At 47.0% G+C, this 27,417-nt stretch overlaps 1 protein-coding gene and 1 long non-coding RNA gene across 2 annotated transcripts in view; both read right to left on the bottom strand.

Moving 5' to 3' along the window:
* Positions 1 to 27,417, bottom strand: part of SLIT1 (slit guidance ligand 1) — a 232,469-nt gene that overhangs the window by 142,216 nt on the left and 62,836 nt on the right. The gene's annotated exons all lie outside the window — the stretch shown is intronic.
* On the bottom strand, positions 7,356 to 23,273 carry LOC114810160. Its single transcript, XR_003757882.2, has 2 exons — positions 23,193 to 23,273; positions 7,356 to 7,729 (listed from the first exon to the last, which is right to left on the bottom strand). It is a non-coding gene; the product is annotated as an uncharacterized LOC114810160 (long non-coding RNA).

Here is a 27,417-nt window from a genome sequence, read left to right as displayed (position 1 = left end):
CATTCAACCACATTTATTGAGAGCTTATTGTGTGCAAAGCACTGTACTCAGCGCTTGGGAGAGTACAATACAACAACACACACAATCCTGTCCACAACGAGTTCACAGTCACACCCCTGGGCTGGCTCTGGGGGCCCAAGCCGGGTGCAGCTGGGCGTGCGCAGTGTGCGCTGGGGAAATGGGATACCAATCACTTGGTAGGTTTTACATCCTGAAGAGAGATGGTGAACCTGGCGGGGCTGCCAACTAAGGGCAACCTCTGGGGGTGAGGGGAGCAGCAGCCCCAGGGGCACACTCAGGAGGTACGGCTCTCTGCCCCGAGGCGGGACTCTGCCAGGCTGGAGCAGGGAGAAAGGGGTAATTATGGGGCAGCAACCTGTAATTAAACTCACTGAATGTAAAGTAAAAGTGAAAAACAGGCAAGGCATGTTGTAGACTTGAAACAGTTCCTCGAGCTTGGGGAGCAACCCGGAACAGAACTCTTTTTCCTCACCTGTGGCAGCCTGCCTATCCCAACTCATCTCATTCATGCATTCATTCAACTATTTATTGAGCGCTTACTATGTGCAGAGCACTGGACTAAGCGCTTGGAATGTACAAATCAGTAACAGATAGAGACAGTCCCTGCCTTTTGACGGGCTTACAGTCTAATCGGGGCAGACTCTCCCTCTCTCCCTCAGAGTCTGGGTCCCACCTGATTATCCTGCTTCTATCTCAGTGCTTAGTATAGTGCTTGTCACATAGTAAGCGCTTAAGAAACACCACAGTGGCCTTGTGGTGAGAGTGCAAGCCTGGGAATCAGAGGACCTGGGTTCTAATCCTGGCTCTGTCAAATGCTTGCTGGGTGAACTTGGGCAAATCACTTAATTTCTCTGTGCCTCAGTTTCTTCACAGTAAGATGGGGATTCCACGCCTGTTCCCCTTTCTACTTAGATTGTGAGACCCATGTGGGACAGGGACTGTATTAGACTGTGAGCCCGTCATTGGGCAAGGACTGTCTCTATCTGTTGCCAAATTGTACTTAGTACAGTGCTCTGCACATAGTAAGCACTCAATAAATATTATTGAATGAATGAATGAATGACCTGATTAACCTGTATCTACCCTAGTGTTTAGGGCAGTGCTTAACACATAGTAAGTAAGCACTTAATATAATAATAACAATAAGAATCATGATAATTTAATATTATCTGTTCCTTGCAAGCCCCTGAACCCCATGGACTACACATTCCTCCAACTGCAAAATGGGGATGGTCTGCTCTTTTTTTCTCACTTCTCTTTGGGTGGGAGCTGGATTGTAAATTCTTCCCCTAGGTTGTACACTCCTTGAGGGTCAGAATTATATCTACTAGTGCTATTGAACTCTCCCAAGGGCTTAGTACAGTGTTCTGTACCAGGCTGATGGTCAACAAATTATTTTCATCGAATAGAATAGTCTGCTATGTGACTGTGGGCAAGTCACTTGCCTTCTCTGCACTTCAATTCCCTTATCTGCAAAATGAGGGTTTAAAACCTGTTCTCCCTCCTACTTAAACTATGAGCCCCATGAGGGACCTAACAATCTTGAATTTACCTCCAGCACTTAGTATGGTGCCTGGAACAAGGTAAATGCTTAACTAATGAAATAATAACAATAATAATAATAACAAATTGATAAAGAATCTCTATGTGAGACAAGAACATTTCTTGAGCTTCTAGTGTACTTTCCCAAGCACTTATACAGTGCATCGCACTGCAGTGTGCACTCAGTAAATACCATTCATTCACTGAATCGTATTTATTGAGCACTTACTGGGTGCAGGGCACTGTACTAAGTGCTTGGGAGAGTACAATACAACAATAAACGGACACATTCCCTGCACAGAGAAGCCCATCAAGGCTGAACCTAAGTCTCATTCCCATCCCTCTCCTCTGCTTGTTTGGGGAGTTCACTTTTCTCTCATCAAGGGTCAGGAGACATATGTAGGAGGGAAAAAAAGGTGCAATACTCTTTCCTTCTCTTTTCTCACAAAAGGGGTGAATCTCACTGAGAAAGATCAATGCACCATCCCTCACCCTCACATAAACTACTTGTTGCAGTCCCAGACTCTGGCCAGTAAAAGTTGGAACACCCACTTACAGAGACCCAGGACTGACTGGTTCCCGGGCATCATCTCAGCATCACACCAACATCATCAATCAATCATATTTATCAAGCACTTTATGGGTGCAGGGCACTGTACTAAGTGCTTGGGAGAATACATATTTCAGAGTTGGTAGACATGTTCCCTGCCCATAAAGAGCTTACAGTTTAGAGTGGGAGACAAACATTAATAAAAATAAATTAGGTCTATGTACAAATTTGGGGCTGAGGGAGAGGTGGGTAAAGGGTACAAATCTAAGTGCAGGGGTGACGCAGAAGGGAGTGGGAGAAGCGGAAATGAAGGTTTAGTCAGGGATACCCTCTTGGAGGAGATGGGCTTTTAAAAAGGCCTTAAAGGTGGCGAGAGTGACCATCTGTCAGATACAAATAGGGAGAGGGTTCTAGGCCAGAGGCAGGATGTGGGCGAGAGGTCAGCAGCAAGATAGATGAGACTAAGGTACAGTGAGCAGGCTGGCGTTAGAGGAGCAAAGTGTGTGGGTTGGGTTGTAGTAGGAAGCCAGAAAGGTATGCTCCTTTTCCACCTGAAGCTAAGGGAGTCATTTCCCAGTGGGCACCAGAATACAAGGGTGGGGTGAGACCTTCCTCCCTCCAGTTGACCAGAGCCTCCCCGCCCCAAAATTACGTGGCCACTGCCAATCCTGGCCCTCATTTGGAACGTGGAAATCCTTCTGCAGGTGATGGGGCTGGTGCCTGTGGTGGAGGAGCGAGGGAGCCCCCGCTCGCTAATTAATGCTTTCTAGAATGCAGAGCTGCAGCTGCGCCTCGTGGCTGTTGCAATGGCGAGGGCCCCTCCCCAGGGAGAAGGGGGGCCCAGGTGCTCATTCCCTGTCTCCGGCATCAGGGTGAGGGAGGGAGGGCGAGGACAGACTGAGTTGTACCCGATATGAGATGGAAAGGGCATCTTTGGTGACTGGAATGGGAGAAAGCCATTCCTGGCACTCAGCCCAATGACTGCTCCCTTCCTCCCTTCACCTCACATCCAAGAGCCTAATGTTCTTTTGCAAATTAAGGGAGAGACCTGCGTGGCTGCAGCCCCCTACAGAGAGTCTACAGATTGTGTGGATCGTTTCCAGGAAGAGGGTGGATAGGCTGCCAAATAGAAACTGCAGCCCTAAGAATCCCAACTCTATTGCTATCCCAACTCTATCCCAACTCTCACAAATCCGTAACCTTGGCATTATCCCTGAGTCATCTCTCTCATCCAACCCACATACTCAATCTGTCACCAAATCCTATCGGTTCAACATTCACAACATGGCTAAAATCGATCCTTTTCTCTCCATTCAAACTACTACTATGTTAATCCCAGTACTTACCCTATGCCGCCTTGATTACTGCATCCGCCTCCTTGCTGACCTCCCTGCCTCTCTATCTCTCCCACTCCAGTCCATACTTCACTCTGCTACCCAGATCATTTTTCCAAAAAAAATTCAGTCCATGTTTCCCCACTCCTCAAGAACCTTCAGTGGCTGCCCATCCACCTCTACACCAAAAAGAAACCCCCTACCGCTTTCAAGCACTCAATCATTGAGCCCCCTCCTACCTCGCTTCACTGCTTTCCTATTTCAACCCACCTGGCACAATTCCCTCCTCTAATACCAACCTACTCAATGTACCTTTATCTCATCTAACTCGCACGGACCTCTTGCCCACGTCCTGCCTCTGGACTGGAACTCCCTCCCCCTTCATAGCCGACAGACCAACACTCTCCCTACCTTTAAGGCCTTATTAAAAGCCCATCTTAGTCACGAGGGCTTCTCTGACTGAATCTTCATTTCTGCTTCTCCCACTCCCTTTTGTGTCACCTCTGTACATGGATTTGTGCCCACCCACCCCTCGCTCAGCCTCACAGCGCTTACGTACAAAGACCTAATTTATTTCTATTAATGTTTGTCTCCCACTCCAGACTGTAAGCTCTTCATGGGCAGGGAATAAATAAATAAAATGTTGGTATTTGTTAAGCGCTTACTATGTGCCGAGCACTGTTCTAAGCACTGGGGTAGACACAGGGGAATCAGGTTGTCCCACTTGAGGCTCACAATCTTAATCCCCATTTTACAGATGAGGTAACTGAGGCACCGAGAAGTTAAGTGACTTGCCCAAATTCACACAGGTGACAAGTGGCCAAGCTGGGATTCGAACACATGACCTCTGACTCCAAAGCCCGTGCTCTTTCCACTGAGCCACGCTGCTTCTCACTATGTCTACCAACTCTGAAATATGTATTCAAAGCCTCATTAAAAGCACATCTCCTCCGAGAAGCCTTCCCCAACTATGCCCTCATTTTCTCCTCTCCTACTCTCTTCTACAACACTCTTGCACTTGGATTTGAACCCTTTATTCGCCCCTTCTTCAGCCCCTCAGCACTTAAGTACGTATCTGTAATTTATTTATTTATATTCATGACTGTCTCCTGCTCTATACTGTAAGCTCATTGTAGGGCGGGAATCATTGTAGGGAGGGAACGTGCCTACCAATGCTGCTATACTGTACTCTCCCAAGCACTTAGTACAGAGCTCAGCACATAAAGCTCAGCACACAATAAATGTTCAATAAACATGACAGATCGATTGACTGATTTTTGCCCTAAGCATCTTTGTACTGCACATATGGCATATCTTCCCAACCTAGAGAGTGCCCCATACCTTCCCAATCTAATAATAATAATAATAGTGGTATTTGTTGAGCACTTACTATGTGCTCAGTGGAAAGAGCACGGGCTTGGGAGTCAGAGGTCATGGGTTCGAATCCCACTCTGCCACTTGCAGCTGCGTGACTGTGGGCAAGTCACTTAACTTCTCGGTGCCTCATTTACCTCATCTGTAAAATGGGGATTACGACTGTGAGCCTCATGAGGGACAACCTTATTACCCTGTATCTACTGTATCTGTATCTGTACCCTGTATCTATTGTTGCATTGTACTCTCCCAAGTGCTTAGAACAGTGCTCTGCACATAGTAAGCGCTTAACAGATACCAATATTATTAATAATAATAATGTTGGTATTTGTTAAGCGCTTACTATGTGCCGAGCACTGTTCTAAGTGCTGGGGTAGACATAGGGGAATCAGGTTGTCCCACGTGGGGCTCACAGTCTTGATCCCCATTTTACAGATGAGGGAACTGAGGCACAGAGAAGTTAAGTGACTTGCCCACAGTCACACAGCCGACAAGTGGCAGAGCTGGGATTCGAACTCATGAGCCCTGACTCCAAAGCCCATGCTCTTTCCACTGAGCCACGCTGCTTCTCATATTATTATTATGTGCCAAACACTGTGGTAGATACTCGCTCCTTTTGCTCTACCTCCCTCCCCACCCCACAGCACTTGTGTGAATATGTACATATTTATAACTATAATTCTATTAATTTTTATTAATGATGTGTATATACCTATAATTCTATTTATTTATATTGATGCTATTGATGCTTGTTTACTTGTTTTGATATTTGACTCCCCCTTCTAGACTGTGAGCCCGGGGTGGACAGGGATAGTCTCTATTTGTTGCTGAATTGTACTTTCCAAGCACACAGTGCACACAGCAAGTGCTCAATAAATACAATTGAATGAATGAATGAATACAAGCTAATCAGGTTGGACATGGTCCCTGCCTCATGTGGGGCTCACAGTCTTAATCCCCATTTTACAGATGAGGTAACTGAGGCCCAGAGAAGTGAAGTGACTTGCCCAAGGTCACACAGCAGACAAGTGGGGGAGCCGGGATTAGAACTCATGTCCTCTGACTCTCAGGCCCATGTTCTTTCCACTAGGCCATGCTACTTCAGTGCTCCATACCTTCCTGATCCAGAGAGTGCTCCATACTTAACCCAGAGTGCTCCCTATCTTCTCAATCCAGCAAGAGCATGTGTTTCCAATGCACAGTGGTCCATACCTCACCAATCCAGAGAGTATCCCATACGTTCCCAACTCAGAGATTGCTCCATGCCTAAACCAGAGCCCTCCATATCTCCCCAACCCAGGGAGTGCTCCAAACATTCCCAACACAAAGAGTGCCCCACTCTTGCCTACTTATTCATTCATCCAATCATATTTATTGAGCGCTTATTGTGTGCAGAGCACTGTATTAAGCACTTAAAGAGTGCCATACCCCTGCCTAATGCCCTTCATTCCCCAGCCCAAACTGCCCTTCCCTGGCTCACCATGTCCTTACCTTTCATTCACCTGCTTCCTCACACCCTGCTCCATTCTCCCTCCCTCTAGACTGTACGATCCTTGGGGACAGGGAATATATCCACCAACTCCATTACACTGTACTCTCTGAAGCACTTAGTACAGTGTTCTGCACACAGTAAGTGCTCAATAAATATCAGAGATTAACAGCAGAGTCCTGACGTCTCTGCACCGGAGCCAGTGCTGGATTTAAGAATCATAAATGACGACCGAACAACGTACACAGGAAGCTCATCTACGTAAGATGGGCACAGTTGGACTTGGGATACAATGGAACTTTATGGAGAGAAAGAAAACATCTGTCCATTTCCAAACCCCGGGCATTGGTCCGGCCCATCCCTCGCAGGTCTAGATTTAAGACAACATTGTGCCTGTGCTCAGCGTGGCTGCCAACTCAGGATCTGATCACGGGCACACTTCCCCTGCCATTCTCCAGACCTCCGCTCCACCATCTGGAATACTGAGATAAAACCAGCTACCCCCAGATAATACCATGGCGGACTGAGTCCTCATATGGAAAGCTATCTCCATTTTCATTTTACAACCAGACGTTTCTTTGAATCCATCTCCAGGCTGGCAACGCTGACACATAGAGTACCACGTTCCCAGAGCTGAAGCTTTAAGAGGCTACCTTCCTGATAAGAAAATAACCTTCCTCAGGAAACCCCAACCAGCAGACCAATGCGGAGGGTAAGGCTGGAGAAACTAATTGCTGGAAAACGGTCTAATCTAGTATCTGTTGGTCAAGTCATTTCATCCCCTTCTGCTTCCATTTTTCCATCAGGAAAACAAGGCTTGCAGTAGGGATTTAATGTGACAAAGGTGATATGTGAGTTGAGATAATGCCTGAGCAATCAATCCAACCAGAAAGGTGCTGGCCAAGCAAGCCCAGTTGACAGAGTCTTCGCCCTCCCCGCTATTGTCTGAGACTCTGAGCACATCACCATACCCTGGCCATCCACAAATTGGGAGGTTATGTTCATTAAAAAAACAACAACAACAAACCAGACCAGACCAACTTGATTGCTTTTGTGTTTTTCAATTACAATTGCCAAATGAGTCCACAGAGGGGCTGAGGCAGACGTCTGGGTCTCTGTTAAGCATTTGAGATGGGGCCCCGCAAATTAATCTGGAGGCATTAATTCATGCTGGCTTGGGTACGATGCAACCAGCCCCAGACAGAAGGTGGTGGTCAGGAGCAGCAGTAGGAGTTCAAGGGGAGGATCCTGGGGGGAAGTGCTGGAGGTGGGAGAGGGGGAGGGGAATCAGCACTGGGTTCAATGATCATCCACTACTTTGTAATTCAATCACCAAAGCGTACCCGGGTGGAGGGGAGGGGGCCTTCCCCCTGCAGCAGCTGGAGGGGGATAACAGCATTTCTGAGCATGTACAGTGATCTAAAGAGACAAAGAGGCCAGAGAATATTCAGCCCACATACACCGTAACCATAATTTCCTCGCCGGTCGGGCCTGATGAACGTTTCTAGCCATTTTGAATGCCTCTTATTCTTCCTGCCAAGCTAGGACCTTTGACCTTTTCATAACACCATCTCCTTTCTGGGCAGCGGCTCGAAAATGTCCGGTTTAAGACATTATTAAAGAGCAGAGAGCTCTTTAAAATATTGAGACGATCGATTTTTCCCTAGGGGGAGCGTCTCCTCTGACCTCTGTCGGAGCCCTGGGAATCCCAAAATGCTTTGTTATCCTGAGCTTGTCATCATGGAACCTGAGGACTTGTCTTCTTTACTGGTCTCAGGAATTTTGGTTTAATGGCAATTTGATGACCACTGCTACGTTTCCCGTTTTGAGCAGATGGTTGTTTCCGACCTTCTCGGATTCCTCTCCCTTGATTCTAACTCGACTGCTCTAATCAGATGAAGACTGAAATTGGGTCTAATGGGCTGGAAATGGCAGAATCTCACATTTTTCTGATGGTTGGCTCTGCTTCCAATTCCCCGCTTCACGCAGCTACTCATCGCTCCCTCATTTTATTTGGCTTTTGAAAAGTAATTATCAGTGATTTGTTCAGTTCATTAGCTGGGTCTCTGAACAGCATGGAAAGCCTGCCACCTGGACCTATATTTTCTTCTCCCTGCAAGAGGCAAAGCAGCTTGGCCCAGTGGATAGAGCCCGGGCCTGGGAGTCAGCAGGATCTGGGTTCTAATCCTGACTCTGCCACCTGTCTATGTGACCTGTCTGCTATGTGGGAAAGTCATTTCACTTCTGTGGACCTCAGTTCCTTCATCTGTAAAATGGGGATTCAGACAGTGAGCCCCATGTGAGACATGGACTGTGTCCAACCTGATTAGCTTGCATGACTAAGACCGTGAGCCGAAATAAGACTGTGAGCCCCATCTGGGAGAGGGACTGTGATCAACCTGATTATCTTGTATCTACCCCAGGGCTTAGTACAGTGCCTGGCACATATACACTTAACAAATACCATCATCATCCTCATTATTATTATCATCCAGCCTATTGCTTAGTACAGTGTCTGGCACCTGGAACGCCCTCCCTCCTCATATTCATTCATTCATTCACTCAATAGTATTTATTGAGCGTTTACTATGTGCAGAGCACTGTACTAAGCACTTGGAATGTACAAATCGGCAATAGATACAGTCCCTGCCCTTTGACGGGCTTACAGTCTAATCGGGGGAGACAGGAAGACAAGAACAATGGCAATAAATAGAGTCGGGGGAAGAACATCTCATAAAACAATGGCAAATAAATAGAATCAGGGTGATGTACATCTCATTAAACAAAATAAACAAAACAAATAGGGTGATGAAGATATATACAGTTGAGCAGATGAGTGCAGTGCTGAGGGGGTGGGACGGGAGAGGGGGAGGAGAAGAGGGAAAGGGGGGAGAAGAGGGTTTAGCTGCGGAGAGGTGAAGGGGGGGGTAGAGGGAACAGAGGGAAAAAGGGGGGAGCTCAGTCTGGGAAGGCCTCTTGGAGGACATATCCGACAGACAATGATTCTTCTCCCCTTCAAAGCCTTAATGAAGGCACAACTCCTCCAAGAAGCCTTCCCTAAGACCTCCTTTCCTCTTCTCCCACTCCCTTCTGTGCTTCCTTGACTTGCTCCCTTTATCCCTCCCCACTCCTACTCACCCAACACTTATATATATATCTGTAATTTATTTTTTTCTATTAATGTCTGTCTCCTCCTCTAGATTGTAAGCTCATTGTGGGCAGGGAATGTATCTGTTATTTCACTGTACTCTCCCAAGCATATAGTGCAGTGTTTTGCATACAGTAAGTGCTCAATATGATTGAATGAATGCATGAATGTTCTGTACACAGTAAGCACTTAGTGAATATAATTGACTGACTGATTGACCTACTAAACCCTTAACCCATTCCATTAGAAACAAAAACTGGACAATGAACTACAACCCATCAGGCAGCCTTGAGGAGAATTATACACACACACCCCTCAGAAATAAATGGAGCCCATTTTACTGTATCCTTGTGCCTGGCAAGGGTGGTACTTAAGATGACCAGTCCCAGAGGGAGAGTGTTCAATCAATGTTCAAGGTTTCTTCATTTTTTCTTCTGCAGGTGGGATGTTTTTACAAGAGGGAGGGACAAAAATCAAAGCTGGGCCCAAATCTTACTCCCTATGACAGGTTTAGAAATTAGGTTTCCAATCAATCAGTGGTATTTACTGAGCATTTACTGTATGCAGAGCACTGTATTATGCTCTTGGGAACAAACAAAACAATATAGTTGGTAAGCATGATGCCTGTCCATAATCCAGACCACTGGATCTTCAGTGAAGGAAAAAAGGGAAGTAAAGCTTGAATATGAAACAATCAATTAATGGTATTTATTGAGCACTTGCGGTGTGCAGAGCACTGTACTAAGCAATTGGGAAAGCATAATACAATAGAATTGGTAAACATGTTTCCTGCCCACAAGGATTATGGTCTAGAGGGGGGTATGGACATTAAAATAAATTGTGGATCTGTACATAAATTCATTCATTCATTCAATAGTATTTATTGAGCGCTTACTATGTGCAGAGCACTGTACTTAGCGCTTGGAATGTACAAATCGGTAACAGATAGAGACAGTCCCTGCCCTTTGACGGGCTTACAGTCTAATGTCGTGGGCCTAAGGGTGGGGTAACTACCAAGTGCTTAAAGAGTATGGATCCAAGTGCGTAGGGGATGTAGAAGGGAGGGTGGATAGAGGAAATAAAACACAAACTGGCAAGGCCTCTTGGAGGAGATGTGGGGTTTGGAAGGTGGGGAGAGTGGTGGTCTTTCAAATATGAATGGGGTGGAAGTTTTAGGCCAGAGCGAGGATTAGACTGTAAGCACATTTTGGGCAGGGAACATATCTATCCACTCTGTTATACTGTACTCTTCCAAGCACTCTGTACAGGGCTCTGCACACAGGAAGCACTCAATAAATACGACTGGTTGATTGAATGATGGAGTACGTGGGAAAGAGGTTGGCGGTGAGACAGATGAGATCGAGGTACAGTGAGTAGTCAGCGCTTATTAAATCCTGAATTAATGTTATTCTATGCCATCTGCTTCCCTAACTCTTTACAGGATACGGTTTGTATGTCCTTCTCCCACCCACACCCCCAGAAATAGGATCCAGGTCTGGATTTCTTTCTTCCCTTGACAGAGGGGAAGCTGAGGCCCAGAAAGAGGAAATGTCGGGCTTGGGGGCTCAGCGAGTCAGTGTGCCAGCTGGAGGATGAATAAAGCTTCTTCCCTCTGGAGCTCAGGCCTCTACGCGAGCTCTCCCGGGGTTAGGACAGAACTGTTGGTGAGATTCAACAAGAAAGCCCCATTCTGGGGGCTGGGATGGAATGAAGTGGCTATCTGTTGCCGGTGAAGGGACACAGACTCTGGCAAAGTGTGGGGAACAGATGGGTAGGCTGGTGGGGCTATGAGGTGGCACCCTTCCTTCCTATCCCTCCCTCCCTCCCTCCTTTTCCCTTCCTCCCACCCCCCTCTTTCTCCTTCCTTCCTTCCCCCTCTCCCCCCTAGCCCAACCACAGCATGGCATAGTGAATACAGCATGGTCTGGGAGAAAGCAGGTCATGGGTTCTAATCCCAACTCTGCCACTTGTCTGCTGTGTGACCTTGGGCAAGTCACTTCACTTCTCTGCACCTCAGTTACCTCATCTGTAAAATTCATTCAATCATATTTACTGAGCGTTTACTGTGTGCAGAGCACTGTCCTAAGTGCTTGGATAGTACAATTCAACAACTAATAGCGACAATCTCTCCCCAACAACAGGCTCCCAGTCCAGAAATGGCAGCTGAGACCTTGAACCCCACATGGGACAGGGACTGTGTCCAACTCAAATTGCTTGTATCCACCCCAGTGCTTAGTACAATCCCTGGCACATTTCTCTTAACAAATACCACCATTATTATTCTTACTATTACCAATAGGATTTATTGAGCACTTACTGCATGCAGAGTACTCTACTAAATGCTTGGGAAGAACTTACCATCTAGAGGGGGAGACAGACATTAAGATAAATTAGAGAGAAAGGAAATGGCAGAGAGTATAAGTGCAGTAGGTCTCAGGGTGGGGTGCATTTCAGTCAATCAGTGGTTTTTATTTAACATATACTGCGTGCAGAGCATTATCCTAAGCACTTGGGAGAGTACGATATTATATCAAGCATGGAAGGGGTACAGATCTCTTTCTCTCTCTCTCTCAGACCTGATATGGCCTCTCTCTATTCAGCAGGCTAACCACCCCCAAGCACATGTCTCATTACTGTTTCAATACCAAGGCCATCTTATAGCTTATCAATAATTCACCAGGAAAAACAATAAAGTCAGCTGCCAGGGAGCTGGCAGAGGGATAGGAGGAAGAGAACCAGGAGAAATGGAATGGCCAAGTGGATACAGCAAGGGCCTGGGAGTCAGAAGGACCTGAGTTCTAATCCTGATTCTGCCACTTGTCTGTTGCATGACCTTGGGCAAGTTACTCCATTTCTCTGTGCCTCAACTGCAAAATGGAGATTGAGCCTGTGAGCCCCAAGTGGGACATGGACTGTGTCCAACTTGATTAGCTTGTATCTACCCCAGCATTTGGAACAGCGCCTGGCACATAGTAAATGCTTAATAAATACTAATAGAAAAAAAAAGGGAGGAGAGTGTCAGTGAAGACAAGGTTAAATAATGTTTCCAGGAGAAGGGGGTGGTTATAAATGTCAAAGGCTGCTGAGAAGTGGAGGAGGATTAGCATGGAGTAGAGGCCATTTGATTTGTCAAGAAAGAAGTCATTGGTGACCTTAGAGAGGGCAGTTTCCAGGGAGTGAAGGGGGTGGAAGCCAGATTGGATGGAGTCAAGAAAAAATTGGAGAAGAGGAAGTGGAGGGAGCTGGAGTAGAAAACTCGCTCAAAGAATTTTGAGAAAAATGGTAGGGGGGAGATGGTGTGATAACTGGAGGGAATAGTGGGGTCAAGGGAGGGTTTTTTTTCAGATAAGGGATTCAAGAGCATGTTCGAAAGAAGTGGGGAAGAAGCAATTAGAAAGTGAATGGTGGAAGATGGCAGTCAGGGAGGTGCAAAGGGATGAGGTCAGAAGCGCTGATGGAGGACAGAGACTTTGAAAGGAGGTGGGAAATCTCCTCTTGAGATACTTCTGGAAAGGATGGGAGAGTCAAAGAGGGCAGAGGAGGAGAGAGGGACTGTAGCAGAGCAGGGGGGGATTTTAGGGAGATGATACCTGTTGGTTTCAATTTTATCATTAAAGTATGTGGCCAAGTCATTAGGGGCAAGGGATTGGGGGGTTGGAGGGGGAGTCAGGGGGACAAAGGGTTTGAGGAAGAAGTTAAACATCTGAAACAGCTGGCACAGGCACTGGGTAGGGGAGTCAATAAGAATGGAAAAATAATGTTGTCAGGTGGAGAAGAGGGCAGAGTTAAAGCAGGTGAGGAAGAATTTGTGGAGGATGAAGGTGGCCTGGTGTCTAGATTTCCGCCAGCAGTGCTCCAGAACTCATGCACAGGAACTGAGGAAGCAGACTGTGGAGGTGATCCAGGGCTACAGGTTAGTGATAGAAGATTTGTAGGGGGATAGGGGAGTGATGGAATAAAAGGATGAGGAAAGGATGAGAAGGGAGCAGATGGGCAGCAGGAACATTAAGAGAAGTCAAATGAGACCCAGGAAAGCACTGGGTCCTTGAAGCCAAGGCTAGATAAATGATCAAGGAGGAAAAGATGTTCAACCATATCCAAACCTGCAGAAAGGCCAAGGAGAATTAAAATGAAGAAAAAACTATTAGTTTTGCACAATAGGCAAATACACATCATAACTTAGCATGCGCCACCACCCTACTCTATTCTTCTCCAAAACTCCGCCACTCTTTAATTTTAATGTTGGTATTTGTTAAGCGCTTACTATGTGCCGAGCACTGTTCTAAGCGCTGGGGTAGACACAGGGGAATCAGGTTGTCCCACGTGGGGCTCACAGTCTTAATCCCCATTTTGCAGATGAGGGAACTGAGGCACCGAGAAGTTAAGTGACTTGCCCAAAGTCACACAGCTGACAAGTGCCGAGCCGGGATTCGAACCCATGACCTCTGACTCCAAAGCCCTTGCTCTTTTCACTGAGCCACGCTGCTTCTCAATTTTATCAGTCTTGGACTTTTTCCCCACGTTCTTCTACATATTCTGACTCAGGAAGTCAGGGGTTAACTCCCACCCACCACCGCTTCCCCCTGATTCTGACTATCTGCATTGTGTGCGTGTATGTAAGATGCACAGAAAGTATTATAGCAAAGACAAGCTTTGAGCCTCTAGTCGGTTGCTATGAGACAAAGGATGCCCAGCTGGAGTTGTGATGGGGGGGAGTGGGAGGAGGAAGGAAGGGAGGGAGGGGGAGAGAGAGAGAGAGAGAACGAGACTCAGAGAGAAAGAGGACAGTGAGTAGACAGGAACACATATAAGTGAGATAAAGAGATAGAATAAACTCAAATAAGTGTGTTTGCTATGGTGAATCTAGGAGGGAGAAGAGATTTCATTTAAGATTATATCCAAAGGATCTCTTACTCCATCACATCTGTGCTAGCAGTAAAAGAGGTATGTGCTCCATGTAGTACTTTCTCTCTTCCTTTCCTCATAGGAGGTCTCCCGAAACACTGCAGGAGGACCAAAGTTGTATCAAAGCCTCACTTGATGATGATCATAAGTCAGAAGCTGCTGGGGTCTGAAACTGGATCCTTGCTCGCTGCTGTGAGCCATCTCTCCTGGGTCCAAGGAGCTTCACTACTCAGGACTAAAAGAGAGGGGTTCAGCAGAGTAAATCCTCCCCCTTGATACCTCATTTTTTGACTCGATCCCAAGGGAAAGGGAGAGGGATAAAGAGGAGACATTTCAGGTAGCTCCCTCTCTGTGTGTACAGGACAGCATACTCTCTCCTGATCCCTGTATTGGGTTTCCTGAAGAGGAAAGTCTCTGTGGGGATAGGGGGAGGGGGTACACCCGATTCCCTCCTATGGGTAAGAAAGCTGAGTCCAGGAAGGCCCTTCCCCCACCTTGGCAGCTCTGTGTCTCCAGGGGGCCACCCTTGAGGCCAGAATGAGGCCCCAGTTAGAGCCGAAGTCAATTTCCCCTGGGACCACCCTGGCTTTCTGCAAATATTTGCTTTTTCTCAGGTTCTATCTTATAGGCCCTGGAAGGTCAGAGGTCAGCACCTGCTCCCTGACTTGAGGGGAGTTAGTAGGAAGAAGGGGAATTGGGCACAAACAGGAAGGGATCCCCTCGCTGGCTGTTCCCTCTATGCAGGAAGAGAGAAGTATTATTGCAGGACAAGAGCTGGAGGGCCAGAATCCTTGTTTGAGGAGAATAAAAAACAACTCCAGGAGTAGGGCCTGGTGGGCATTCGCTGGGTGCCAACTCCTTTTTTCCCTTAGTGTGACCATCAGGGCTAACTAATACCCAGGGGTCACCCTTGCTGGCCTGAGCAATAACGAGGGAGAGGAAATCAAAGGAAAAGGAGGATGACGAGAGAGAAAAGAGAGGGAGAAAGAGCTAAAGAGAGTCCCATAAGGTGATGCAGTGCCACCTTTAAATAGACCAAACTAGAGGAGCCAGAGTGGCTGCAACCAGATCCAATCAGTAGCCACGTAGACTGAATTTCCCTACAGCCTCCGGGGTAAGGGCGAGGAAGCACATTTAATTGACTCACTGATATGCCCCCTCCACCCCCACCTCCCCATGGTTCCAGTGCCACTTATCTCCATCCAGACACACCTTATGCTGGGATATGGGTGAGTGGCAAACATTTTGCAAAGAAACAATCTAAAGCACGGGAGAGGAAATCTCTTGGCCAGCAAAGGTCAGGTGGGGTTAGAATTTGAACGAAGTACACCTGACCCCTGGACCCGAGTTCAAGTCAGCAGATCCTGTTATTTCTCTAATGGCATCTTCTTCATTCCCCATCAGCTTGGGCTAAAAATTCACAACTATGGATCAATGGTATTCAATAATATTAAACACTTACTGGGTGCAAAGTACTGGGGGAGTTCAACGGGGGAGACAGACATTAAAATTAATTCATTCATTCAACATTCCATCACCCTTGCAGTTAGATCTATACTCTTTAAGCACTTGATATTCACCCACCCTCAGCCCCATAGCACTTACGTACATATCTGTAATTTATTTTAATGTTTTTCTCCCCTTCTAGACTGTAAGCTCCTTGTGGAAGGAAATGTGTGTGACTACCAACTCTGCTATACTGCACTCTCCCCAGTGCTTAGTACAGTGTTCTACACACAGTAAGTGCTCAATATATGTAATTGGTTGCTTGATCAGTAAATTACAGATAAGGGAAATGCCAGAGTATAAGGATAAGGATATAAGTGCGGTAGAGATGAGGGAGTGGTATCAAAGTTCTTAAGGGCTATAGAGCCAAGAGCATAGGTGGAGCAGAAGAGTGGGCAACAGGGTGGAGAAATGAGGAGTTAGCTAGGGAAAGCCTCTTGGAGGAGATGGGATTCTAGGAAGACTTTGAAAATGAGGAAAGTGATGTCTGTCAGTTATGAATGGAGAGGGAATTCCAGGCCAGAGGGGAGGATGTGGGCGAGGGGTCGGGGTGTGAAAAACAAGATTGAGGTAGACTGGGTAGATTGCTGTTAGCGGAGTGAAGTGAGGGGGCTGGGTTGTGTAGATCAGCAAGGTAAATTTGGGTGGGAAGGGTTCTATACCCCTTAAACACTTTGATAGCACATCCTCAGCACCACAACCCTCCCCCTTTCCTAACTTGCTCTGACGGGGCTTAAACCAAACCTGCAGAGAGGACTTTGCCTATCTAACCAGGTTCAATTAATCAATCAATGGTTTTTATTGAGCACTTACTGTGTGTAGAGCACTGTACTAAGCACTTAGCACTGTACTGAACATTTAGCACTGTACAGGATGAGTAACAATGCTGCCCAAAAAGAAGAACAGTGAATAATCTGTTTTTAGTATCTGTGAACTTCCTGGGGAAGAAGAATTGGCACCCTGGGAAAATGATGTGAATTTCACGAGTTAGAAGCATATTATTTTCCCTAAGGGTGGACTGGATTTTCCTCAGACCCTTTCATTTTTGAAAAGAAAGGTCACCAGATTCAGTTGTTCCTAATCAGTTTAAAATACCGGAATAAAATCACGTTGTGTGGCCTGGATCAAAGACAAGTTTTAACCCAGTATGAAGGAGTTTATTAGACCGGGCTGTAACTCCTAATGTCAATGCTTCCTCACTTTCCAACACAAATCATTCAAGCTGTTCCATCATGATGAGGACTAAAACATCTGATTACCAGATTTCTACTATAGCATGGTCTAACCTGGGAGAAAATGGTCAAGTTGAAGAGTAATCATCTCTTCTACAGGCAGACCATGGAGATCACTCAGAAGACAACCAACCTTCCTAATTTTTCCACCCCTCAGCGTGGATCAACTCTACTGAACTCTTTCAAGTGCTTATTCCAGTGCTCTGCATAGGGTAAATGCTCAATAAATACCACTGACTGATTCCAAGGGTCTTGTCCACCAAAAGACTTTCCTCAAACATCCCTCTGACTTCCCTTCGCTCTGTGGTGGCTAAGTGGCATAACCCTGATTCTGGAAGGAGTGTCAAGTCCCTCATCTGCTCACTCAACTTTGGGAAAACAGGAAAGGGCGACCCCACAAGCAGAGGGTAGGAATTTGGTGAGGTAATGATATGAAGCGACTCAAGATTTGAGGTGTTGAAGGGTGAATACCTTAAAGAAACAACATGGCCTAATGGAAAGAACAGGGGCCTGGGAGTCAGAGGACCTGGGTTCTAAATGTGGTTCCACCACTTACCTGCTGCATAACCTTAGACAAGTCACTTAAGTTCTCTGTGCCTCAGTTCCTTCATCTGCAAAATGGGGATTCAATACCCAATCTCTTTCCTACTCAGACTGTGCACCCCATGTAGGACCTGTTTATCTTGTATCTGTACTTAAGCGCTTGACACAGAATAAGCACTTAAGTACCACAAAAAGTAAAAAGTACCAGAGTCAGTGACCTAGGGCATGCTAGGCACAGCCCGCTGAGCTCGGTGTCCAAAGTTTGGCACCAGGTTTTGGGAGGTGCCACCCAGGGCACTAACAAAATCCCCTCCTTCCTCAAATCTGGCAATTAGTCTTCCCTGTTTCAAAGATTTACTGATGGCACATCTCCCCCAAGAGGCCTTCCCTGACTAAGCCATTAGGCAAGACACTTCACTTCTCTGTGCCTCAGTTACCTCATCCATAAAATGGGGACTGAGACTGTGAGCCCCACTTTGGACAGGGACCATGTCCAACGTGATTTACTTGCATCTGCCCCAGCACTTAGTAGAGTGCCTGGCACTTAGTAAGACTTAACAAATACCATCATTGTGATAGACTGTGAGACCATTATTGGGCAGGGACTGTCTCTGTTGCCAAATTGTACATTCCAAGCGCTTAGTACAGTGCTCTGCACATAGTAAGCACTCAATAAATACTACTGAATGAATGATTATCTGTTATATTGCTATATTGTAATAATAATAATAATGTTGGTATTTGTTAAGCGCTTACTATGTGCCAAGCACTGTTCTAAGCGCTGGGGTAGACACAGGGGAATCAGGTTGTCCCACGTGGGGCTCACAGTCTTAATCCCCATTTTACAGATGAGGGAACTGAGGCACAGAGAAGTTAAGTGACTCGCCCACAGTCACACAGCCGACAAGTGGCAGAGCTGGGATTCGAACTCATGAGCCCTGACTCCAAAGCCCGTGCTCTTTCCACTGAGCCACGCTGCTTCTCTGACTCTTGTACTCTCCCAAGCACTTAGTACAGCGCTCTGCACACAGTAAACAATCAATAAATATGACTGGCTGTCTGACTACAGTGCTTGGCACACAGTAAGCGCTTCCCAAAGCCACAAAAACCAAAAAATACCAGAGTCGGTGCCCTAGTTGGGCACACCACGCTGAGTTCCATGTCCAAGGCTTGGCACCATGTTCTGAGAGGTGCCACCGGGGATATTCTGACCACCTGACCATGCTCCCTCCCTCCCCACCCTGCCCCTTTCCCCTCTGATGCCAAGCCCGGCACCAGGCACCGAGTGAGCGATGAATAAATACCACCGTTCCAAGAGAGGGGCTATACCGTGGTCCCAGATGAGGAGCCCGGCTGCCAAGCCATGCTCGGGCAGGGAACAGGCTTTCACTTTCTGTGGAGCTGTCCATCTGGGGCCCATCAGCCAGAGGCTAATCCCCTCTTTAAATTCTGCAGCCGTCTGCCCCCCACACACACAAACATCGCCATTCAAGCAGCTAATTCAAACAAATTCTGCCTGCTCTCTGAAAGCCCGGGGTGGAGGTGAAAATTCAAACAGGGCCCTCTTCCAGGACAGAGAAACCTCCCAAATCTAGAATGATAGGGGTGGAAGAGAAGACAGGGAGGCAAGATTCAATCAGGGCTTTATTCCAACTCATACCCTTTGCCAAACAGCATCACCTATTGCCCGGGGATGGAGAGAATTTGGGCTAGTATGGTGGAGGAAGACAAGTCCCACAGCCAGGAATGCCTACATAATAATAATAGTATTTGTTAAGCGCTTACCATGTGCCAGACACTGTACCCAGCGCTGGGGTGGATACAAGCAAATCGTGTTGGACACAGTCCGTGTCCTGGATAGAGCTCACAGTCTTAATCCCCAATGTACAGATGAGGTAACAAGCACAGAGAAATGAAGGAAATGAAGTGACCTGCCCAAAAGCCACACAGCAGACAAGTGGTGGAGCCGAGATTAGAACCCATTACCTTCTGACTCCAGGCCCGAGCTGCTTCCCTCATGGCCCAGACGCCAGTGACTGGGGTATTGGGTGGTGTCCGCTGGAGAAAAGGGGATGGCAAGTTTGTAGTTTATGTGGGCAGATGGGCAGAGACCACCCCAAGGGGTCAGTTCAAAATCTTCCTCTTTGTATCTGCACTGTGGGAGGAGGCACTAGCTATGTGTCCTTCCAGGAATGGAGATACCAGCTTCCCACTCTCATTCTGGGTTAATCAATCAATCAGTGGGATTTACGAAGCACTTACTCTGTGTAGACCACTGTACTAAGCACCTGGGAAAATACCACAGAACTGACAGACATGACCCCTGCCTACAAGAAACTTAAAGTCTAGAAGGGGGCCAGCCGAGCAGAGTTGTCCTGAAGGTAGGAGGAAAAATAGCCAAGGACTAGGGGCTCAAAGGCAGTGCAACAAAATAACAGAGGTTGGCTATCCAAAAGTGGATCAGTCCTAGGCCAAAGGTCAGGGTCCCCAGCTCACCCCACACACACACACACACACACACTGTCCAATGGACTCCGTCACGCAAGGTGTTGTTGGGAGGGCTCAAATATTGACCCCCTTCCCATCCCTTCCCCACTCCGTTGAGGCCTTTCAGCTGAAAATTTTGTGGCTGGAGAGGGGGAAAGGACAGCTTTTGCAAAAAAAGGTAGGTAATAATACTAATAATTTATTATTATTAAATACTAATAATTCCTTTCTGATATCCCTCTTCCTGTCTTTTCCCACTTCAGGCTATACTTCACTCTGCTGCCCGGATTATCTTTCTACAGAAACGCTCTGAGCACGTGACCCTCCTCCTCAAAAATCTCCAGTAGTTGCCAATCAACCTTTGCATGAAGCAAAAAATCCTCACTCTTGGCTTCAAAGCTGTCCATCACCTTGCCCCCTTCTACTTCACCTCCCTCCTCTCCAACTGCCCACCCCGCACAATCCACTCCTCTGGTGTCGCTAACCTCCTCACTGGGCCTTGTTCTCACCTGTCCGACTGTCGACCCCTGGCCCACGTCCTACCTCTGGCCTGGAATGCCCTCCCTCCTCACATCCACCAAATGAGCTCTCTTCCCCCCTTCAAAGCCCTACTGAGAGCCCACCTCCTTCAGGAGGCCTTCCCAGACTGAGCCCTCTTTTTCCTCTGCTCCTCCTGCCCTCCCCATTCCCCCTACTCTCTCTCTTTACCCCCTTCCCCTCCCCACAACACTTGTGTATATTTGTACATATTTATTATCCTATTTATTTTATTAATTTATTTTATTAATGATGTGCATATATCTATAATTCTAGTTATCTAGTTTGATGGTATTGACACCTGTCTACTTGTTTTGTTTTGTTGTCTGTCTCCCCCTTCTAGTCCTTGAGCCTGTTGTTGGGTAGGGATTGTCTCTATCTGTTGCCAAATTTTACTTTCCAAGAGTTTAGTACAGTGCTGTGCACACAGTAAGCACTCAATAAATACAATTGAATGAATTGAATGAATGAATTAATAATAATGGTATTTGTTAAGGGTTACTAGGTGCCAAGCAGTACTGGGGTAGATACAAGGTAATCAGGTTGGACACAGTCCCTGTCCCACATGGGGCTCCCAGTCTCAATCCCCATTTTACAAATGAGGGAACTGAGGCACAGAGCAGTGAAGTGCTGTTATGAGCGGGGATTGTCTCTCTTGATGAATTGTATTTTCCAAGCGCTTAGTATGGCGCTCTGCACACCGTAAGTGCTCAATAAATACGACTGAAGTGACTTGCCTCTTCTCCTCCCCACGGACATACAGCAGACAAGTGGCGGAGTGGGGATTAGAACCCGGAGTGGGGAATAGCACCCATGACCTTCTGACTCCCAAGCCCGTGCTCTATCCACTAAACCATGCTGCTTCCCACTACGCCATGCTGCTTTGTGAGGGGTGGTGTGGGGGGGGGGTGTTTGTCTTTCTATTTAATCTGTACTGATTTATCACCCACCTCATGTCCTTTCAATTTTTGTATATCTGTCCATTTATTCCTTTTCTCCCCTATTAGACTAGTGGAAAGAGTCCAGGTCTGGGAGTCAAAGGACCTTGGTTCTAATCCCTGCTCTACCACTTGCCTACTGTATGACCTTGGACAAGTCATAACTTCTCTGCGCATTGTTTCCTCATTTGTAAAATAAGGACAAAATACCCTAGACTAGTGAGCCCCATGTGAGAAGGATTGTGTCTGACCCAATTATCTTGTAACTAACCCAGCACTTAGTAGAGTGCTTGGCATACAGTAAGCACTTAATACCACAATTATTATTATGTTGTTGCTATTGCCTCATGTGTCAGCAGGAGCACAAATTAAGAACTAGAAGAATCCGGTGCATTACAACTGAGCTCATGCTCAACAGAATGATGTTGCAATACATAAATATCATCAATATACTCTTTCCTAGGATTCAAAGCATTTTTAAGTATCAGAACATGTATCCCTGATGCCTCTTCTCCCCACCCAACGTCTCAGATACGACTGAAGCTTGGTGTGTATGTGTGTACATTTTTTTCATATGTATTCACAGATATAAAAAATATATCCCCAGACATCTATGGCCACTTGATGAACTTCCCCCAAACCCTTGTGTCAACCCAATTAACTCCATTTCACAGGGGGAAATTAAGTCACTGGGCGTAATGATTTGCATGGGATCAAAGAGAAGCCCCAAAGGCTTAATTATTTGATTTCTCTCTTTCTACAACTATATCCTTTGCCCCTTTGGCCTCAGGGCAGAGTAACCATTAAACATCTTTGAGCCGAAATCTCGGCTTGGCTCGCTGGCTGCGGGGAGGGGGACAGGACAAGAGCACTAAGGCCTCACTTCCATGGAACAGGTGGGTCTGGCAGGAGTTGTGGAGGGGGGATCTGGGGGCCCAAGAAGGAGGCTTCCCTCCCCAACAGTCTCTGAATCCGGGCCCAATCCCACATTTACTCCTAAACGGCTCATCTTCAAACAGGATGGGAAGCTCCACTCCTTCTGGGGCTGTGTCTGCTCCAGCCCTAATAATTAATCATAATTACGGTATTTGTTAAGCGCTTACCATGTGCCAGACCCTGTTCTAAGCATTGGGGTGGACGGAAGACTCCAGTCCTCATAATAATCATAATGATGGTATTTGCTAAGTGCTTACTATGTACCAGGCTCTGTTCTAAGCGCTGGGGTGGATATGAGATAATTGGGTGGGAAGCAGTCCATGTCCCACATGGGGCTCACAGTCTTAAACCCCATTTTACAGATGAGGTAACTGAGGCTTGGAGAAGTGAAGTCAGTCGATCATATTTATTGAGCGCTTACTGTGTGCAGAGCACTGGACTAAGCACTTGACAGTGCAACAGAACAACAGTAAGCAGACACAAGGGTGCCTAAGGTCACACAGCAGACAAGTGATGGAGCAGGGTTTAGAACCCATGACCTTCTGACTACTAGGCCCGTGCTCTAACCATTAGGCCATGTTGCTTCTCTACCCACTAGCTCCATCTCCAGCTCCCCCTTCTCCCCTGCCTCCGCCCCCAGCCCGGCTCACCTCCTCTGGCTGCAGCCCCAGTCCCCCTGCAGACACTGGGAACTGCAGCAGCCTGACAGATGACTGAGGGGGTCCTGAGGACGCCCGGTTCATTCTGTCGCCTTTATTGTGCCTGACCTAAAACCAAATACCCAGGCCCCTGTCTCCCTGGTGACACCTGAAGGCCTCTGTTTCCTAGCAACCAGGAATAATGGCTCCTGGGAAAAGCACATACAGTTTGGTAAAGGGCAGCATTTTCTCTCTGAGCTCCTGGGTATCACGGGGCCCGGGGAGGGGGGAGCCCCCAGCAAGAGCAGGCTGGGCCTGGCGAGAAATTCAAGTGGCCCAGTGTATTCAGTCTTTAAGTGCCCACGGGCCCACTGGCACTTTCTTGCTACAGTTCACTCTCCCAGGCTGAGGAAGCCATCTTCCCCACCTGTGGAGTTATTAGCTGCCTCTTAAGGGGACAAAAGCCTCTTTCAGAACCTTCCCCTTTCTCTGCTCCTCTCCACTCCCCCCGCAGAATTTCCCTCCCGGGGCTGCATTTAGTCACTCAATCTTTTTCTGCTCTGGCCACTGAACATTCCCCTTTGGGGACAGGACAGCCCCATTCTCTTCCCCTCGGTTTCATGCCTGTTCCTCCGGTGAAGGTTGTGGGAGACAGACAGAGCAGCCATCCAGCTGGGATTGGAGGGAGGAAGAAGGGGGCTGTCAGGTGAAGCCATTCCAATCCTGTGGATTGATTGCAGAGAGCCACTTCCCTCCTCCTCCCACCGCAGCTGGCCACCTTCACAAACCCTGGGAACTTCAAGAGGCTGACAGACAGGAACTCATATTTCATTCTGCCCTCTTCACTGAGGTTTGATTTGCCATTTTGCCGCCAACAGGCACTAAACTTAGTTCCGCCCCATCGCTTCTCTCTTCTCCCACGTCCACGGCGCTCCCGGGTCCAGCTCGCTTCTGAGCCCCCGCAGTCAAACAAGGAATCCCACCTTACAGGTCCCCGCTTGTCAGTGGGTCAGGGACAGTCAGTTGGTCAATCGTACCTACTGAGCACTTACTGTGTGCAGAGCACTGTACTAAGCACTTGGGAGAGTACAATAGAGCACTATAATGCATACAATCCTTGCCCACAACGAGCTTACAGTCTAGAAGGGGAGACAGACATTAATATACACTACAGATATGTACATAAGTGCTGTGGGGCTGGGAGAGGAAATGAATAAAGGGAGCTAGTCAGGGTGACACACAAGGGAGTGAGAGAAGAGGAAAGGAGGGCTTAGTCAGGGAAGGCCTCTTAGAGGAGATGTCCCTTCTATAAAGCTTTGAAGGGCAGGGAGAGTCAATGTCTGTAGGATATGAAGAGGAAGGGCATTCCAGACCGGAGGCAGGATGTGGGTGAGAGGTCAGCGGCAAGATAGACGAGATTTGAGGTACAGCAAGAAGCTTAGGGTCTGTTTATTTGTATTGATGTCTTTCTCCCCTTCCTCTAGATGTTTAGCTCACTGTAGGCAGGGATTGCCACTCTTTATTGTTGCACTTTCCCAAGTACTCAGTAGGGTGTTCTGCACACAGTAAGTTCTTAATAAATATGACAACGAATGAAAGGAGTGAAGTGTGTCATGAACAAAATACATACAGGAGCTCTGGATTAGTAACAGAAAAGTTTTTCATTTCTAAACATTTTTGCTCATGAAAAGTTGCCGTCCTAACAGAATGGGGGTATATGGGGAGGGGGGAGGTCAGGGGAGCAATCTGCCTCCACTCCTTCCCCACCCAAATGCCAGCGGCCCAACCCAGCACCTCATCTTAGTCCCCTTCTTACCCCCGTATGAGCAAGCCCAGGGATCAAAGCAACTCTGTTTAGAGGCCCGAGCTGGGGTTTCAAGGAAAGGCGCTCTGCAGAGATTGGGGTTGGGGAAGGCAACCGAAAGCAAGTAATAATATTAATAATTGTGAACTCTGTTAAGTCAGGAAGGCCTTGCTCTCAGATGTCAGGGCTCAGATGGTGGTTTGGATAGCACAGTGTTATTATCAGAGAAGCAAACCCTGAGCTGGGGCCAGGCATCTGAAATCTTTGGTTTGCTCCTGACACAAATCAATCCATCAATCAATCCTTCAGTAGTAGTTATTGAGCGCTTGGGAGAGTACAGTTCGAGATGTGATCCCTGCTGTCACAGAGCTTACAATGTAGACGGGGAGAAAAACTGTAAGCTCACCATGGGGAGGGAACATGTCTACCAACTCTTGTTATATTGCTCTCTCCCAATCGCTTAGTACATTGCTTTGCCCACCGTGATCACTCAATAAATGCAACTGATTGACAGACACTGAAATGACAGATACATCCTGCTCACCTTCCCACTAAACTGCTGTTCCCCAAAACTCCATTCATAAGAGAAGACTTTGCATCATCAGTTCCACCCTCCCTACCTGAACGATGCCCTTTTAAAACCTAAAGGAGTGCAAGGCATTTAGACATTTTGTGACTAATAATGATGATAATGGTATTTGTTAATTGCTCACTATGTGTCCAGTACTGTGCTGATATCTGGTAGATAAAATATGATCATATCAGACAAAAATTCCTTTCTGATATGGAAGGTCAAAAGGGCAGGGAGAACAGGTATTTAATCCCCACTTTATGGATGATGAAACTGACACACAGAAGTCAAGGGACTTGCCCAATGTCACATAGCAGGTAAATGGCAGCTCTCCCAACTCCCAGTTCTATGCTCTTTCCAATAAGCCACATTGCTTCTCTGTGCCTCAGTTTCCTCCTCTGTAAAGTGGGGATTCAATGCCTGTTCTCCTTCCCCCTGAGAGTGTGAGCCCCATGTGGAACCTGATTATCTTGTATCTACTCCAATGCTTAGCATAGTACTTGACACCTAGTTAGTGCTTAACAAAAACTAAAATTATTATTATTAGCCCATTGTTTAAAACAATGCTTGGCACATGATAAGCACTTAAGCAGTACAATTATGATAATTTTTATTTTCAGTAACCCTCAAAGCCTCCTCCCCTTTCTCCAGAAAGTTTTGTGGGAGGCAGCGTTCCTTGTCCCTGTACTAGCAAGCAGGGAGAGGATGCTCAGAGGAGGAATTTGACTTGTTCACGGCCAGTAGATTATGGGTAGTAGAAGGAACGGAAAGGGGAAGGGCACCTTGGAAGGAACAGGAAGGAACCTGAGGGAAGGTTAGTCAGAGGCTTTTCTAAGGGGAGTTGGGAGAGGTTGGATATAGAAGACAATCAGAGTCAAGAGGGTCAAAATGCCATCAGGGGAAGAGCAGGAAAAAATAAACTGAAGGCAGAAACCAGAGGGGGTGCAAAGCCTCACTGTGAACAGGGTCACTTCCTACTCTCCTTCCTCGCCACATAAACCCTGAATGGCCTTTCTCCATCTGTTTGCAGGCTGAGCCTGAAGTCTACTTCTGTGGGCCTTAGTTTCCTCATCTGTAAAACAGGGGTAAGGCACCCGCTCTCCCTCCCTCTTAGACCATGAACACCCATAGGGGACCAGAACCCGATCCTATCTGATTCTTAGTATCTACTCCAGCAATTGGTACAGAGGAAGTGCTTAATAAACTCTAGAATTACAATTTGGACTATTCTTAATAAGATAACCTGAAAAGCCCCCATGAAACTACCTTTGTAATATCCCAAGTCCCACTTTCCAGAAAACTCAAGGTGGGGAGAGCTGCAGTTACAATGTCACCCTGAGGCCCAGTAAAAATTAATCTGGCTTTTCCTGTCGTTCAAAAACAGCACACACCAAATGGAATGGAAACGCCTGAGGGAGGGATGATGGGGAAGCAGCCAAAAAAATACTCTAACCCACACGGTGGGTTGTTTAATGATTCAACCCTTTGCCAGTTGATGGTGGAGTTTAGTTCGAGGACACGGAGAGGGGATGGCATCTGCATCTGGGCCTGGCAATGATGACAAACAAAGAATGGCTACTAATTAACAAAGGCAAATTGATCCTCCTCTTCCTCCACTAGAACCCACTTCAGTCCCTAATTGACAGCTCTCTTACTGTCCACGAACACACATTCATTCACCCCACACTGCTTCAGAAGAATAAAGGCCGAGGTTACCAGATTCGAAAGCTTTAAGGATTTAAAGTCATAAATCCAGAAAACCTGAATCCTCTTCGGTTCCCCTTCAGGTCACGTGTGTTGTCACATGTGAAGGACAGAAAGGAACACCCCAAAAGATGCCACCACACTTCAGAATTCTGGGG

Source organism: Ornithorhynchus anatinus, chromosome 3, assembly GCF_004115215.2.
Source record: "Ornithorhynchus anatinus isolate Pmale09 chromosome 3, mOrnAna1.pri.v4, whole genome shotgun sequence".
Lineage (NCBI taxonomy): Eukaryota > Metazoa > Chordata > Mammalia > Monotremata > Ornithorhynchidae > Ornithorhynchus > Ornithorhynchus anatinus.
This window is presented reverse-complemented; position numbering and strand designations above follow the sequence as displayed.